We start from the raw sequence: 6,400 nt of genomic DNA on the forward strand, positions 1-6,400 counted from the left end.
CTTTGGGATCCTGTCAACCAGAGAGTGGAAATGGTGGCCAGGGCAAACATGCTAAACTTCATAGTCAGAAATCCAGAAGGCAGACCATGCATGCTAATTTATTGGAACCTAAAAATAACACTGACAAGACCTTTTTAACACCAGGCAATTTCTAGTTCTTAAAAAATAAAACACAGTTTTCTGAATGTTAATGACAAGCTGATAGAGTCTTCCATTGTTTAGACATGAAAAGAAATCCTTACTGTAAAGACAGAGATGTATTAGGCAGAGATGGTTAAAGAAATTCTAGAATGAGTCTCTAAATGCCATCTTGTCATCATATTAATCATTTAAGGTCCTTGTAATATGCCAGCCATATTAGCATATTGTGCCTTATGATAAAAATATAGATAGGAAGTATCTACTGATTTGTTCAGAATCTCCAACACAGCCTAAACCCAAGCATACCACTCTCAGCTTAGTGACCAGAAAATGTCCCAGACTCATGTCCATGTTCCTATGCACATTCACTTACCAGGAAGACAGAAACAATTGCCTTTGATGATCTCATTAATTATGTTTTAGGCAAAGAATCAAGTTATTGTGGCACCTTGGCAAGTTCTGCGTATCATCTGAGCCATTGCATGAGTTTTCTCTTCTTGCAGGAGAAATTGAAAAAAGAATGAGTTTTGGCATGAATTTCATGTGTGTGGGTTTCCCAATGATCTGGTTAACATGTCTGAAAAGCACTGATCTTCCCCCTAATCTGCAACAACCGGCTGCCCTTGCTCTGTCTCTCTAAAAAACCAGAGATTCTATGTTCCTCCAGATTCTGCCACCCAGCTGCCACCTGTATCTTCATCTTAAAACACAATTTTCCCAGGCTTCTTTTTGACCCTGGCACAGAACACCCCAGCAGTCTCCTGGCTCCTAATTTTAATATGCTGGAGAAATGAACCTCTTTCCTAAGTATTAACAATAACAAATGAAAACTTCTTGGTCACACTGTTAAATTAAGAGACATATTGGCTAAAGTGACAGATGATAGCAATCTTTTCAGCCACCTAAACAAGACTGCTGAGTGCATACCTATCCTCCTTTCTACGGGGCATTGGGAGTAAAATTTTACATGAAACTTGGCAGGGAATCAAAAACTGAGAACTTGTTCTCCTTAGCTCTACCAGCTGCTAGAAGACCCTTGATAACTCTGTAACATCCCTTTATCTGTGTAGAGCAGACAAGAGCCTCTCTCAGAGCACTGAGGTGCCAACCTGAGCACACCTTCATGCTGCCACTTTGTACCACTGTCACCAATTTAGAAGCCTTCATCTTTAAAAGCTTTAGGATATGCCTGGAAACAGAGCCACAGCCATTTCTCCTGCCATCCTGTGCTGATCTTGCTCCATTGGAGCTAAGGGGGCTCTGCAGGCTGGCAGCAGCTGGGGGAAGAGGACTCAGCTTGTGGCTGCCCCATGCAGCTTCTGTCATTAAAGCCCATCTCCCACCTCACAGAAAAATGCAGGAAGGGTGATTTCTTCACACTATGTCAGCAGTGACCCTTTTCTCTCTCTTTACATTCTAGTGTTGATTACAAAACAGAACCATAGAAGAGTTGGAACAAACATTACTGTGCAGGGCTGCAGCTGCATTGAAAATTAATTTAGCACTTAATTTCCCTGTATTTCCTCTGGAGATCCTTCCCTGGGTTTTGGATCCGTGGTCCAGTGCAAGAGGACCTCAAAGGGCTGACCAGGTTCAGAGTAAAGTGCAGCCCATGCAGTCCCTCACACTGCATGCGGACACTGGGACCTCCAGCTGTCCTTCAGTGGGAACATGATGGCTGTTATTGTGAATATAGCCCTTGAAAGTACACTTCCAAATCAAAATGACTTCTTTCAAATATGTGGTTATGTGGTCTCATCATCCACAACAGAAACCCTTCCCTGGTAAGGCTAAGCACGTTGAAAATATTTCAGATTCACAGCCACAATGCTGGGGAAAGCAGTGACCCCAAACCAGGTCTCTCTGAGCCTGGAGCAGACAGCCATTCTCCAGACACGTAGACTAATAATATTATCTCTCACGGGCTTTTAGTGCTTCCCTAAAATCCACTAGAATTATTTTTTTCCTGAAACAGATCATCTAAAGAGACGCCAGATGATGTCAGAGATGCAGCCTGAAAATTTGTCCACACAGTGTGTGTGCTATTGCACCGAACATTTTTTTCTGGGCAGAGACATCCACTCTGGTTCTGTCATCATCTATGCAAGGTGTCCAGCACAGCTGCAGGGTGTACTTTTATGGACTAGAACAATTTTGAAGGAATATATTGAAGTGCCTGAAGCCAGTGTAAAGGCTAAGCATATGGCAGGCAGCAAGCAGGATGCTTTACCATGGAACAAGTTTGTGAAAATCAGTGATTTCAAGCTAAGAAAGAGAGTGCAGGGAAATGTTTTTACCTCTGGGACCTAGTTGGAGCTCCCTGTAGATGTCTCTTGGCATTAACAAGTTGTTCCCTTATTTTCTCTCATAGTGCTCATAACTGCATTCTTTATTTCTCCTTTTCCCATGTGAAAATGCTACTTAAAATGAGACTCAATTCTCCACGGAAATACTGAAAATACAGGTGTCAGAAAATGAGATCTTTTCATTAGCGGCCAGTGTAGCCTTCATACAAAATCAACTTTCATAGTTACTTTACCCCATGTAATTACACAGCAAAGCCCTGTTCAACATCTCACTACATAATGGAAACTTTCTATTTCAAATCAGATTAATGTTAAGAGTTACTCAGACATATCAAGAGATAATAGCTGTAATTAAGGTGTTTCTAGTGATGGGTTCCTACTATAATGTGGCGGAAGATTCTCTGATAATCTTGCTGACTGCATTAGTCACAATTGTTTTCATTAATATCGACACTATTCTCTTACCAGACAAACAGAAAAGGAGATTAATCAAAATGCTGTGCTGGTTTCCTATGCTCTGAACCCCTCTTTTGGAATGATGCTCATTTCTTAGCTTTCAGTTGGAATAAACAGCAGTTTTTGTAAGATGTGCAGGCAGCTTCACACCTGTTATGTAAAGCAAAATTGTGAGAACAGAGATCATTATTTTTTGAAAATCTGAAAATAAAACACTGATGAAATTTAAATGCTATAATTCCTAAACATCTCATTTGTTTCCAATTTGTGTGTCGGTGATGTGAGATTGCTGGAGTGTGTTCACACTCCACGGGAATGAGGTGAGCGTGCATACGTGGGTTCATTATCTCGGGCAAGAAATTGCAGAGGCCAAGGTACAACAGGCGCATGAACCATGTTGTGGCTGTAAGGCTGACTCAGGAGAATGTGGGGCTCCAGTGGCAAGTCCCTGTCATGGTGGTTTGGGACATGCAAAGAGTGAGTTGAGTTTCAAAATGATAGAAAAAAAGAGACCTTCATTTCCAGCAGAACCAAGGAAGTTAAACAAGGGATGGATTTGACTTTAAAAGCCCTAAAAATGTTAATTTTTCATGGGTATCTCTTCTACACAGTCAGTTGAAGCTGTCAGAATCAGCTTCTCCTGAATGACAGTGTCATGTCAAGTCATCCAGATAAAAGTTATGTCAAGTACCAAAAATGAGAAGTGCCAAGACATGCAGGGAGCCTGACAGGAGTGCAGGGCATGATTTCATACAACCCACAGTGAAAAGGGAAGCAAAGGAACAGCTTTTTTCTGAGGAAATTCACACACTGATTTCCAGATCCAGCAGTTACAAAAGCAAAGGAAGAAAACCAACCATAAAAATGCACATTTGGGAGCAACCATGCATATTGACCTGTGGCTGCTAAATATCTTTTGGAAATACATCAACAAAATATGAGTCAGGTAAAAGTTTATTTCAGTAGATTTGCATCCTATGAAGAGATAGAAAACCGTGAATCCCTTAACTCCAGCTTTCTAAAAGAAAATATGAAAATACCAAGGAAAAACTATATTTGCAAAGATTTTTATTCACTTTCTGCTTCCAAATACTAGTTACCATGATACAGCCTCCTAAAATGTGAGTGATAACCATAGAAATTGTTGCTTTTTTCATAAATCTAATGCAAAACAAGTATTTTGTGTAACCCTTCAAATGTGAAATATTATCTTGTGTTTTGTACATAGGAGTACATAGAAGTACCCTTTGAATTTGCAAAATGGAAAACAGCTATACTTCATCAGATGCATTTCCCAGCTTTATATCTACAGGAATCTTAAAGGTTGATATTACCAGAGCCTGAGACCAAAGGACCTAGTAGATAATTTATTATTGAAATGAAAATAATAATTTTAAAACAACAAAAACAACAGCTAAAAAAGCGCTGTACAGGGAACAGGTCTTCTCTGCAAGAGGTCTCAAAATGCCTGTTTCCTACCTTAATGTTGGCCTTCAGATGCTAGAAGTTTATAAAAGGATGTCTCACTAGTGATTGCCTCACTGACCTTTGTAATGTGGGCTCAAATCCCACTGCACCTGACATTTTGCTTTGTTTAGAGGGGATCTACAGCTCTCTGAGGCTGTAGTCCCACTGGGATATGGCTCTCTCTTATGGTCCTTGCAAACAAGACATCATGTATATCTGTTTTCCTGCTCTCTGGTTTCTGGCCAGGACACAATAAAAAAAACAAACCCTTGTGGGAATGGAAAACTAACTAACTAAAAAAAAAAAAACAAAAACAAAAAAAAAACATAAAACCTCATTCTCTGATTCCTATATATAACCTTTTAATCCATGATTACAAATTACTTCTCGCTAATGTTTTGTAAAATGCTCTTAAACTCACTTACAGGAGGTTATGCACTCACTTATTAAAAGATAGTAAAAGCTTATTAAAAGCTAGTTGTTTGAATCCTCTGTCAAAATCAGTATTTAAAAAAAATAAATTTCAGATATATACAAAAGAAGCAAAATACATTGTGACACTGACATCTCTAATTCATTACTGCTCAGTGTCTGTTGAATAAAAACTATCAGTTGCAGAGGATGTGAAAAGCATAGGGTTTCAATAAAGTGGAAGTACTTTATAATTCTTGAAATGAGAGCTACGGTTGTATAAAGTCTTTAAAAAATCATTTTCCCTTTAGGCTGAGAGTTGCTGTTGTTTTGGTGAAGCAGGACAGGATGTGTTTCAATTTATACTTCAATAAATAAGAAGAAGTTCTACTGATATGAGTAGGATTAAACAGAAGGGAAACGGAAAATAGACCTACCAGCACTAGGAAATATGAAGAGCAAAAAGCCCCTACATCTACATATGGAAACATATCAAAGGGGATGGTAGAGAAATGTCTCTCATGTCCAAAATGAAAACAAAAAAACAAAAAACAAAAAAAAAAAACAAAACAAAACCCCAAAACCCAAAACCTGTAATAATAACAATTAGAATGATACAAAGACTGAAGGAAGAGAGAGAAAAACAGAAGAATATACTTGAAGGCGTAACTCTTTATGCTGATAAGTCACATCCTACATCCTATTTGAGGTACAATAAAACAATAGTTGTACCCTGCTAAATTTGTAACAAGTTGTTCAAAGATGATGAGAAAGCACATCTGACAAGCAGCAGTGTGGGGGATTTCTCTGCTGGTGGTCCTGCACTCCTGACCACAGCTTTTCCCTTCCAGGGGTGTGAGCATGCATGACCAAAACTGCACCCCTGCTGGCTTGAGGAGTTAATGCTAAGGCCTGTTTCCTTGTTTATGGCTTTTTTTCAACCATTGTGAAGCTCTCTTATTGTGATTGTGATTTGTGTTGCTGTCAGGGTGATAAAAAGCCATTTCAGAATTTAAAGCTCTAGCTCCATGCTGGGGTTAAACAAGCACTTAGCACTTGTTTAGTCTGTGAGATTATAATGAATGAAAATAGAAAGTGAGCATAAATTGAGTATGTTCTTAGGAGCTTTATGTAATCCATGTTTACATCTCTATTCATGTTGACTGAAAGCAATTTCTGATTAATTTTTACAAAACTGAGTATAATGGGAATGTTTCTCTGTGCTTCCTGGTGTGGAAAACATAACCAGAAAGAGCCAAGTAATGTCAAGTGTGGGCCTGCCACATGTAGGAGACAGAAATTGTGAAATGTGAGGAATTTTTGCCAACAACCCCTCCTCCACAATTTTCTCTTGGAAAATGAAGAAAGAATTATACAGGCATGATAGTGTAGGCATGACTCTGAATATTCAGTCAAAGCCTTTGCATTAGAGAAATAAGTAGCACAAATGATGTTGCTGTCATTGGGCCCTAGAACTACTCTCACAGTCCAAGAGTGACAGGAAGTTTTAAGTTCAATAAGGATTACAAGTATCTACCAAGTCTAACAGATTTGAAAAAAACCCCAAGCATGTGTAAGAGCTCTGCTCTCATCAGGCCTCTGTCCTGCCAGTTTTCCAG

The sequence above is a fragment of the Cinclus cinclus genome, chromosome 1 (assembly GCF_963662255.1).
Source record: "Cinclus cinclus chromosome 1, bCinCin1.1, whole genome shotgun sequence".
NCBI classification, from domain to species: domain Eukaryota; kingdom Metazoa; phylum Chordata; class Aves; order Passeriformes; family Cinclidae; genus Cinclus; species Cinclus cinclus.